The sequence below is a fragment of the Oculina patagonica genome, unplaced genomic scaffold (assembly GCF_052425735.1).
Source record: "Oculina patagonica isolate OP01 unplaced genomic scaffold, crgOcupat unplaced407, whole genome shotgun sequence".
NCBI lineage: Eukaryota > Metazoa > Cnidaria > Anthozoa > Scleractinia > Oculinidae > Oculina > Oculina patagonica.
Window position 1 is genome coordinate 1 of NW_027558263.1, and position 12172 is coordinate 12172.

Here is a 12172-nt window from a genome sequence, read left to right on the forward strand (position 1 = left end):
GTTTTTTAAAGGGAACCTCGACTGTAAAACAGTTCTGGTCAAAATAACAAGTTTACCACAGTCTAAAATCGTTTTGGTTGTTTAAAGTCGCGGATTCGCTTTTTCATTAGAATACTGGGCCTTTGATTTGTCAATTTTTGTGCTTTTAAATTTCCCGCGCGCCGCCATTTTGAATTTTATGACGTCACTGCGTTGCCCCCTATTATTAGAAAGCAGAGGTTCTTTTGTGTGAAACAATTGGGCAACGCACTGACGTCATAAATCCAAAAATGGCGCCGAGCGGGAAATTTAAAAGCCATAATCTTTTCCGTTTACGGTTGTTATTAAATGTTCTTTCTCCCCTGTCCTGTAAAATTTGTAGTTTAGGCATTAATTCAAACAACTCAACGTCAACTTGCCTCAAGAACAGAGGTTCCCTTTAAGGATTGACATGGAAACTTTGCTAATTCGAAAAAAACAAATTAAGTCCAGAAACTTCAAATTACTATGAAATGAATTGTTTTACAACTATGTGTTTTATATCATAACTGAAACATAGCTTAGAAATTCAGCCATTCAGTGGGCTTTTGACATTAAAAGACTTATCATCATCATCACGTCTCTTTGCGCCAGAAGGCGCATAAAAGACTTAAGATACTTCAAAATTGCGTGATGTAACATTTTGCGAATTTTCTAGTTTAGAGTCAGCGTTCAGCCAACACTCAATATTAAAAAAATACATGACAATGTTTGAAAATCAAAGATTGTGACGTCAGAAGGCCTGCATGACAAAATTACATATGACCTAGTCAAGGCGTTTTTCACTTTTTTGATTCACATTGAACAGGAAAACCGTCGACCAGCTGATATAAAAAACGACACCTCAAATTTAACTTGTAGAAATTCTTCTTCTATAGAGCTATACTAACGTAGGTTTAAAGAGTACTCAGAGAAGGACACAACTTTTTACCAAAAAGAATATATGATTCGCGGAGAATTAAAGAATAAAAAACCTCCTGACAAAAAGGAATTGGTGTATTTTTATTCAAAACTCATCTGAACATACAGAACGACATATATGCAGAAATCATTTAGTGTTTATTGTTCTCTTGGAGCTAAATTTGAAATCCATGCATAACCGTCTGTTCTTGGAGAAGAGGGAGAAACTTTAGAATTGCTTATAATCGGAATTATACTTCGATCTGTGATTTCGGGGACTTATATATATTTTTGGGGAGAGGGTAGGGGCGTCTTTATGGAAGTCCTTATATGGGGATCTTTCTATACATTTACGTAACACGAGTTTTCACCGGGAGTGCATGACATGTTGGAATCCAGTGATCAGGCCAGAATGTCTTCTCCGAACTTCATTGTTGAAAACCTTCTGAGGTCACATATAGGCCAATTCGCCACCAGTTAAAGAAAATGGTGTTTTTTCACAACTTTGAAGGTGGAGAAAAATCTTTCAATTTTGTTGAAAAGAAGTTTAATTTAAGATTTATTCATCAAGCAACATGTTTATTAAGTCAAGTCAAACGCTCTCGCTTTCGGATAGTAAACTTATAGAAACCAGATTAGGAACGAAAGTGAATAAATACAACATTGGCCAGTTAGCAATGCAATTTTTAATTCTCAAGATTGATGATCAACTTACAATTTCTCCTTACTGTATCAATTCATTGTCAAACAGAAAAGTTTTGAGAATATAGAAACTCATCAAATGGTCTTGATGTTCTATTACGCTCTCTGAATTGCCAGTTAGAAATTGGACAATCAGCAAAAGCCATAAATATCAGAGGATTGATACTAAAAAAGGATTCCGAAGGATGCTTAGTTACTTTAATATATTTTGATTGGTGAGAAATGACGCTATAAAACACTAGTAATTGCTTGTTAAGTCATGTGACTAATAAAATTTGACGAAAGCTGTTAAGTAACATTATAACACTGGAGAACCTGTATAACTTTCCCAAATTGTGACTCTATAACGTTCTTCAGGAAAAGAATAGCTTCATGATTTAAGTTCACTTTGTTCACCTTAAAATATAGTCGATAGTTCTAAAATGAGGATTAATTTCAATTTTATAAATAATCGATCTACATGCTGGACAAACTGTTTTTGTTAAACATCCTGCAAATTTAATGTGAATACAGTGTTAAAGATTGGATGGCGTATTCAAACATGCCTAGCGCGCGCTAATATTTTAACGAACTCATTTTCAATACTCTGATGAAGGTGGACAGAGGCCACCGAAAATTTAGTGTTTAAAAATCTCAGATCGGATGAATCATTCTACTGAAATTACATCTACCGATCGCCACAGACCAAGTATATTTACAGTGTTAGTTGTTGCGTTTAAATTAAAGAGTTTCAAATTTGTGAAAGCCTGGCTCGCTTCTCAAATGCCACAGAAATGCTCAGTGACCGTGATGCAGGATCAGGTTACTCAAAAGCAGATAAACGCCGGAATTACAAGTTTTTATTCATGCTGTTTAAATTAAAGCGTTTGTCGTTGCTAATTTTTAGTTCCAGTTTTAAACTGCTTCAAGTAAAAAATGTAGAACAGAAAAAGTCTTCCGATAAATGATTCCTCATAAATGATCTCACTGAATTCAAAGTTTATTACTAATCGATATAAGTGATAAAAATTCTAGAGTACAATCAATGTTGCGAATTGTTGTAGTGACACAATCTTCCTGTTAAGCTGAGATCACAACGATACATGAATACGTATACAGGATTGTTGTTTTACATATCTTGTTTATCGAATCGAAGTTGACAAAAGTGGTGGATTTGTAATAATTAACTAGCTATTACTAATAATCGGTTACAGTAGTTTATTAAAGTGCGAGCAAATCCACAAAACAATTTTGACAGAATGACTGAAGTTTCCGACTTAACCGTGCATGTAGCTTTCATTAATTTCAGCTATGATGTAATTTTTTTTTCTTTTAAAAAGTCACTTAGCTTTGATTAAAAATCAAAACGAAAAAGAAGCACACATCCATATGCTACTTTATCAAAAACAAAATTCCATAGTTATTCACTAATGCAAGGCAATTCATTTGTATGTATCTTTCACTTGACAATTGCAAGCTATAAATATAAGAATCTGTTTTTTCAAAAAGTGCATACCTCAATCTTGCCGTTAAAAAACGTCCATCATATATGGCAGAGTTTTAGATTGAAGTTAAATAAAGTAGGACAAATAATTAACCTCCTGAACACACCTTTTAATGTATTGCTTTTGTTGAATCTTGTCAACAGGCACAAAGCTTGAAAGGAGAGGAAATATGCAAGAACAGCAACAGTGAAGCAACACTACAGAAAAGTCAACATGCCACAACGAATCCGAAAATCAACACAACGAAAACACGTTTTCAGCGTTAACGTTCACTTTTTCTGACGAAAATTTCAACTATACTTTTCAAACTTAACTTAAGATTTTGTAGTCATGATATGACGACATTTTGATTAAAACATCCAAGTTAGGCACCAAGTTCCAACCATATTGGTAGAAGATAGATTGGTATTAAAACAGATGCTCCTAGAAATAAATGTAACCCCTGTAAAGAAGGTGAAGAAGACAAAATAAAAAATCCCCAATGAAAGGCTCTTTAAAACCTTCTACCAAAAAGATAAGCAACTGGACATAGAAGAATAAACTAGCTGGACGACCTCAAAGGTGCGTACGGCAAAAATACTGTGTCATTATTACTTACTTTATATTATAATACAGCGGGCGTGACAAGGAGAAGTAGTAGAAGGTTAGAAATGTGACTCCCACTCACCCTTCTCCCCCTCCACTCGGAGAAGGAGAGAGCGAGGGGGAGGTACTCCCACTCACCCTTCTCCCCCTCCACTCGGAGAAGGAGAGAGCGAGGGGGAGGTACTCCCACTCACCCTTCTCCCCCTCCACTCGGAGAAGGAGAGAGCGAGGGGGAGGTACTCCCACTCACCCTTCTCCCCCTCCACTCGGAGAAGGAGAGAGCGAGGGGGAGGTACTCCCACTCACCCTTCTCCCCCTCCACTCGGAGAAGGAGAGAGCGAGGGGGAGGTACTCCCACTCACCCTTCTCCCCCTCCACTCGGAGAAGGAGAGAGCGAGGGGGAGGTACTCCCACTCACCCTTCTCCCCCTCCACTCGGAGAAGGAGAGAGCGAGGGGGAGGTACTCCCACTCACCCTTCTCCCCCTCCACTCGGAGAAGGAGAGAGCGAGGGGGAGGTACTCCCACTCACCCTTCTCCCCCTCCACTCGGAGAAGGAGAGAGCGAGGGGGAGGTACTCCCACTCACCCTTCTCCCCCTCCACTCGGAGAAGGAGAGAGCGAGGGGGAGGTACTCCCACCTCACCCTTCTCCCCCTCCACTCGGAGAAGGAGAGAGCGAGGGGGAGGTACTCCCACTCACCCTTCTCCCCCTCCACTCGGAGAAGGAGAGAGCGAGGGGGAGGTACTCCCACTCACCCTTCTCCCCCTCCACTCGGAGAAGGAGAGAGCGAGGGGGAGGTACTCCCACTCACCCTTCTCCCCCTCCACTCGGAGAAGGAGAGAGCGAGGGGGAGGTACTCCCACTCACCCTTCTCCCCCCCTCCACTCCGGAGAAGGAGAGAGCGAGGGGAAGGTACTCCCACTCACCCTTCTCCCCCTCCACTCGGAGAAGGAGAGAGCGAGGGGGAGGTACTCCCACTCACCCTTCTCCCCCTCCACTCGGAGAAGGAGAGAGCGAGGGGGAGGTACTCCCACTCACCCTTCTCCCCCCTCCACTCGGAGAAGGAGAGAGCGAGGGGGAGGTACTCCCACTCACCCTTCTCCCCCTCCACTCGGAGAAGGAGAGAGCGAGGGGGAGGTACTCCCACTCACCCTTCTCCCCCTCCACTCGGAGAAGGAGAGAGCGAGGGGGAGGTACTCCCACTCACCCTTCTCCCCCTCCACTCGGAGAAGGAGAGAGCGAGGGGGAGGTACTCCCACTCACCCTTCTCCCCCTCCACTCGGAGAAGGAGAGAGCGAGGGGGAGGTACTCCCACTCACCCTTCTCCCCCTCCACTCGGAGAAGGAGAGAGCGAGGGGGAGGTACTCCCACTCACCCTTCTCCCCCTCCACTCGGAGAAGGAGAGAGCGAGGGGGAGGTACTCCCACTCACCCTTCTCCCCCTCCACTCGGAGAAGGAGAGAGCGAGGGGGAGGTACTCCCACTCACCCTTCTCCCCCTCCACTCGGAGAAGGAGAGAGCGAGGGGGAGGTACTCCCACTCACCCTTCTCCCCCTCCACTCGGAGAAGGAGAGAGCGAGGGGGAGGTACTCCCACTCACCCTTCTCCCCCTCCACTCGGAGAAGGAGAGAGCGAGGGGGAGGTACTCCCACTCACCCTTCTCCCCCTCCACTCGGAGAAGGAGAGAGCGAGGGGGAGGTACTCCCACTCACCCTTCTCCCCCTCCACTCGGAGAAGGAGAGAGCGAGGGGGAGGTACTCCCACTCACCCCTTCTCCCCCTCCACTCGGAGAAGGAGAGAGCGAGGGGGAGGTACTCCCACTCACCCTTCTCCCCCTCCACTCGGAGAAGGAGAGAGCGAGGGGGAGGTACTCCCACTCACCCTTCCACGGGTTAATTTATTCATATAAATTCACTCAACCTGAACAGAACAATTTTCTGCACAATCTGATGTGTGTAGTATTGCGTTTGTACGTTAACATTTAAATTTAATTTATTCTCTTTTGGAATTCCCCCTTCCAAAGAAAGGTAATTTGACAGAGACATTCACTACCACTGTTGGGACGTCTAAATTCCATCCCAAATTCTCAACATTTTTAGAGCCGGAAGGTTGTGGGAGGGAGTTCATTTTTCATCCACTGTCCTCCAACCACACGAGGACTCTATTGTAGGATGCAGTTTTACTCCAAAACACAATCATCCCACCACCTCGAAGCGAAGATTACTGAAGAGAGTTTACTCCTCTGCACAATCATCCACTTTCCCGGAGAAGAAAAATGTTGAAAGAAAGTTTATTTTTCATGTACAATCCTTTACTCGTCTGGATGAAAAGACTGACGGACAGACATCTATTCCCAATCAGCCTCCTGCACTTGTCTCAGAGGAGAAGTATGTAGACTCTTATTTAACTTCTTTCCACACACTTTTCCGCTGGGAGAGTGGAGGATTATGGATGGGAGTAAGACGTCCTCCTACAACCTTCTCCTGCAGGAGAATGAAGATTGCTCATGGTATTTAACCTTTCCCCTATAGTCTTCTCCTTCCTCTTGGAGAGTGAGGGATTGTGGAAGGGAGAAAAACTCCACTTATTATCTTCACTTCTAGGAGGATGGAGGATTGCAGGCGAGAGTTAAACTTAAACCCGCAACCTTTTCTTTTAGGAGGTTGACGGATTATGGATCATAGTTAAATTACCTTCCATAATCTTCCCCAAGGAAAGTGGAGAATTTTGGATGGGGCCAAGACTTCTCCCAAAGGAGCCGTAAATATCTCTAGCAGTATTTCTTTCTTTAGGTAGAGGGATTTGCTCATAAGAATAAACTAAATTTAAATGTAAAGGACAACCACACAGGGTTTACCGCATTCACTTTTCAAGTGGTGCGGCTTATTTATCCTTTTTTCTCCTTAATCAATAAGTAATGTTATGTTATAGAGAGTTTTTAAGAGCATTTGGGTCAAGCCTTTAATCTGCTCTTTTACATCAGTGAAGTAATCAAAATTTATATAACTCTTTTATTGTAAGTTCGGTGATCACTGACAACCATAATGACTCAATGAAGATAAAACTTTTTTCCTTAAGTGATATCAAGTTAAATACATCACTTGCCTACACTTTAATGAACTCTTTTTTAATCTCTATTTTTATTCTCAGTATCTTTATTTACATTTGACCAATAAATAAACATTTACGTGAAATAGCTATTTCTACTTAAAATTTATTTAGGTACTAGATTGCAACCATCTTCTAGATCGTTTTTTCTGATTAATTCTTTCTGCCGGTCTCTTCTGAATGTTTGCATCTTTAAGAGCAATCGCATTGTTCAACAGTTTTCTATCATGTACAAATCAAATGTTTATTTTTAACGTTTCTTTATTTACACTCAGTAATTGCCGAAATTCAGACAACAAGTTGTAAACGATCTCCACATGAAAACAAAATTGTTTCCAAATGTTCCTGTACTTGTCTTTATTTCACTCAGGCGCTGTGTGGTTCATTTTCTTTACTTTTCAATCTTTGAGTATCTGCTGAGAGGATCAAACATTGAAAATATATTAGAATACATAACATGGAATAAACGTGACTGATGTAAGAATTCATCTTAAATGTATCCAACAAATCGAAAGGGCGACCTGAAGTGTTTTCTTTATTTTAATTTATGTCATTTTGCTGCTGTTGGTTCCTGACATGATTAATTAATTATAATAGCTCTAAGGAAGGAAAATGTAAACGTATGATTTCTGTTTAGAGCAGTTTTCAATTGAATGTCACAAGACCAAAACCAAAGTAATCACTTTAACTAATCACAAAGAACATAGACAGTCCAGCGAATTTATCAAAACTTGAAGCAAATACATGTAGCCGGCACGAAGCGCGGGATTATGTGCGTAAGCGAGACACGATTTACTTTGGTTTAGAAAGTGGCGCGAGAGTTTTAAATCAATCACTGATCAAGGTGATTTAAACCAATGCAAACGAAAATAACTTATATTACTCAACTGAAAACCACTCTAACTCATTAATGCCGAAGTGAGAGTGATCAAAATCTAATTTCTCCTCGAGTCCAAAATTAAAATACACATCAGGATGTATAATAGAAACTTTTAAACCTAATGTAAAAAGACAACTGTTGATGCATTTAACTGCGATGCACAAATACAAACTTATTGATTTTAACTTTTGTACTGGCACGATCATTTTTGCTTGCAAAAGGTCACTATTGTTAAATCCACGTTTCTTCAATTGTATTGGAAAAGATGGAGTGGAGTGTTGGAGTGTTTTTTTTAACGAAAGGCTATAGTATTTTGTAAATTTGGTCATGGAAAGTTCATTTAATACAAAAACGTACAAGGGATTGGTGGAAGAGATATCAAGATGCCGAAAAGGACTCTGAATTTTTTTAGTTGTGTGTGGGGAGGTGGGAGGGGGTGAATGTGGGAAAAATAATGGGTCACAAGGGGGGAGTGGCGCAGGGTTTTTCTATTGATATTTAAGTTTTTAGGTTTTCTTTTGTTATAAAAATCAACTTAAAAATTTTCACTTCCTAACGACACAGAAAACCCGTTTTGACTTTTTATTTTTTAAATAATTTGCGACACTGGAGTGATATCTTCCTCGTCAGCTTGACATTTTCATCACTGGCATCACCACTGTCATTTTCAGAGGAGGCTGTATGGATCAGTCTGTCGGACTCTTGACAAGTAACATCGTCTGCTTTGTCTTTTTAGTGCTTTACCAGTTTCCTTGCCCTTAGCAGATCTAAATATACTGTGGTTTGCTTCACGTCATTCATCACATCTCCTTGGATGAGATATTCTAGGACCTTGATGTGAAACCTTGGGAGGAGCTTGATATGTTCCAGCTTTTGTTGCACAGTTTCTGGTTAAGGTCTTTGTCAAGACTGTCTTGCTTTCTTCGCATATCTTTCTGCCATTAATGTTTTTCTTCTTTGCTCTTTCTTCTCTTTACTATTTTCCTTTTTTGATATAGCGGTGTAAACAACTGATTTACCTATTCAGTATTTCAAGCCATTCTAACTTTTTTCTTAATTTGTTATAAATAAGCACTTCTATTGCTTCCCGAGTTTTTAGGTGTATGGGTTGAATCATACAAGGAATTCCTTTAACCTCCCTTGATCCCAGATAGAAAACAAAAAACACCTTGATTTTTCTGGCCTTGATTTTTTTTCAGGTTAATAATGCTGAATCTTTAGCTCCCAACCCCCAGCCCCGCCCCCTGTCTCCACCGCCCCCCTTCGTATTAAATGAACTTTCCTTAATTTGAATTTTGATATCATTGGAGCAGGTCAATTATAGGTTCGAGAATTGATATTTCAAGTTGGAAAATCTCACATTCCAAATTCGATCAAATGCGTCGTACTCTTAATTTGCACAAAAATAGATTAAATTTGTTTGACTAATTTGCACTAGCCTGCGTAGCAGTCCTCTGTGTACGTTTTTTAGCGCATAAAAAAGACTGCCCGATCGCGAGAAGGCCTACAAATAGAACGCACAGTAATACATTTTACATCGATCCGAACAACCTCACATTGATTCTAACCAACATTGAACTGTACTGTTTTCGTTATCAGTTTTTAATGTTGCTGGCGCACAAAGACAATATATCTTAGTGAATGATTTTACGGTAAGGAGATATTAAATTTGGATCAATCTTGGACTTTTAATGGAAATGTACAGCTTTATTTCTTGTGAGCTGCTTGCTTTATGTTGCATGGCGTGTCACAGCGAACTAAATGATGCAAGTTTTTAAAATGTCTTTTTCTTCAAATTAATTTTAAGCAATGAATGTTACAACAGTCTCAATTTGATCAATTTGTGTTCTTCCACCAACTCTATAAATAGAATACTGTAAAGAGAAAATAGTTTTTTATCCCAATTTTTTATACAAATTGTTTCCATGGTGATGTTCTTATTTGATAACTTATATTTCTCTTCAATGAAAGTAATCACGAGTTATGCCAAATGAGTCAAATGAAGCGTTGGCACGTTGTTTTGTCATCTGTGCAATTTTTTTTTTTTTAAAAAAATCAAAAATTGAGCGACCATTTTTTTCTTTATTCTTTTATTCGGCGGAACTTTTACTAACAAGTTTGCTAACAGAATTCGAATTTTACCCTGATATTCAGTAACAACAACATATGACAGTTTCAAATTAACCAACTCGGAATATCTCGTTCCTTACTGATAACATTATACCCGGTAACTTTTTTGCAAGTATATCAAGACAATTTCCTAGTTTTCGATTTTCTTCAAACGATGATTGACAATATATGTGGAAAGGAGATAATAGATTTTGATCACTCTTGAACTGAAATTTTTTAAGGTACACGACATAAAGACAAGATAACTATGATGAACTTATCTTATTTCCAATGTCAGCTTGCGCCAGAGTCGAGCCAATCACTGCAATCTGAAATGGATGCACTTCTTTCCAATCTGTATTCAACCTGGTGAAAAAAGGAAACATTGTTAACTTATAATTTTTTTGTTACTAGTTTATCAAGACAGTATTTCCTAGCTAACGGATTTCTTCATGAGATAGCTGACAAGGTATCGATATGGTAAGGAGATAGTGGATTTTGATCACTTTTGGACTGATACTTATTATGATTAAACGGCAGAACAAAAATACTAAGATAATAACTATGATGAACTTACTCTCAGATGTTTTCATGTCAAGATGCGCCAGAGTCCAAGAGCTAATCACTCGTATCTCCGTTGAACCTAGAGAAAAATGAAAACATTGCTGACTCGTGCTGTCTTAGGTTATTACCTTTGTTTAGTCGAACGTTCAGGAACGATTTTAGTTTAATTCTCTTTAACTAATAAATACGTCATATTTTACTGATCATATTTGTCAGTTTCGAGTTAACCAACTTGAAATATCAATTCTCGAACCTATAATTGACCTGCTCCAATGATATCAAGGTTTTATATCTCATTTGATGATGCAACGTGCTGGAAATCGCAAACGTCATGGGTTCGAGTACCGTTGTAGCGTTAATTTTTTTTCAGGCTGTTTAAATTGCTTGTATACTGCGAGGATCATTTAATTCATTTAACGATTCTTACTGATTACTTTATAACTCTTTTGTTCAGTGCTTGTATATAAAGAAAATATTTTCTAGTAAGGTAATGATTTTTATAACTCTTAGACTGATATTTTTTATGGTAAACGACAGGATAATGATGAACTTACTCCAAGAAGTTTCCATTGTTAACATGCGCCAGAGTCCAAGAGCTAATCACTGCAATCCAAAATGGCGTTACTTTCTTTAAAATGTCTTAACCTGGCGGGAAAAAGGAACATTATTAACTAAGGCTATTTTTCTTTGTCTCGTTTACGGATCATTCATTACTCACATTTTACTGAGTGAAAGAACAATATTGCCATTTTCGTGTCGACCCCTGAAAATGACGAACTCAATGTCAAGGTTACTCCATACCATCGAGTTTCGGAAAAAAACGTACGCGCGCATTTGTAAGAAAAACTATACAACAAGCTTATTATCAATAGAAATTATATTACACGTAGAATTTGAAAAAAAAAATACGACATCTTGGCTATTCTTTTCTTTGCGGACAGTAGCGGAGAAACGCTAAAATGACCGTGTGTTATTTCAATGAATGTGATTGCTCATATGAAATAGCTGCACAGCCGTTAATTGCGTAGAAAACAACAAAATCTCAAAGCGTGCCAGAATTCTATTTAACTTCTCTCAGTTTTTTCCAGTTGGTACAGCTTTGATGAACTTTCTGAGTCCTAGTACTAAATAACTCTCGAAATATTTTAACAAAACAAATCAGTACCAATACAATTTTATTCCAAATTGCTAAATTGTGAATATTTTGGCCAAATTTTACAGAAACCTCTCGATTATAAGTTATGCAGTTATTCTTCGGTTATCAGCTCCTCACTTCCCCCCACCCCACCCGCCACATGATTCCCTTGTTTTACTCGCAGATCGTAAACAAGTCAAATTTCTTTCATTTGTCAAGCGGTTTTGTTGTTACTTTTCAAACCGCTCATAAGTCCCACGGATTTATATCTCTCCTTGTATCCCTCCGTTTACCAGCCAAAACCTTTTTCGAAGTCTATAACCTTAAAGCTCCGTTATGTTTTTAGACGTTTTTTGTTATTTTGTAAGGATTTTTTGAATTTTTTGAATTTTTTTTAGTTTCCCTCATTTATCAGCCAAAACCTTTTTCCCTTATGTTTTTAGAAATTTCTCGTTATCCTTTACAAAGAAGGTTTAAAGTTATTAACGTCAAAAGACCTAAAGAGAGTATCTTTGGTCCTTTTGACGTTGCCATGGCAACAAATTTTGACGTCATTTTGATTGACTGCGTTCACTGATAAATGGTTTACTGGTTTTCAGTAAACGATTTTCAGCCGCATCATCAGGCTAGCCATAAAATCCCGAAGACGGGATGGTCTAACGTACGTCTTAAGTATTGTAAGCCACCT

The 12172-nt window shown here is 39.2% G+C and overlaps 1 long non-coding RNA gene across 1 annotated transcript; it reads right to left on the reverse strand.

The window, feature by feature from the left end:
* Positions 1 to 9035: 9035 nt before the first annotated feature.
* LOC144640684 (uncharacterized) lies at positions 9036 to 11406 on the reverse strand. Its single transcript, XR_013568428.1, has 4 exons — positions 10904 to 11406; positions 10363 to 10428; positions 9787 to 10151; positions 9036 to 9756 (listed from the first exon to the last, which is right to left on the reverse strand). It is a non-coding gene; the product is annotated as an uncharacterized LOC144640684 (long non-coding RNA).
* Between the last annotated feature and the right edge of the window lie 766 nt (positions 11407 to 12172).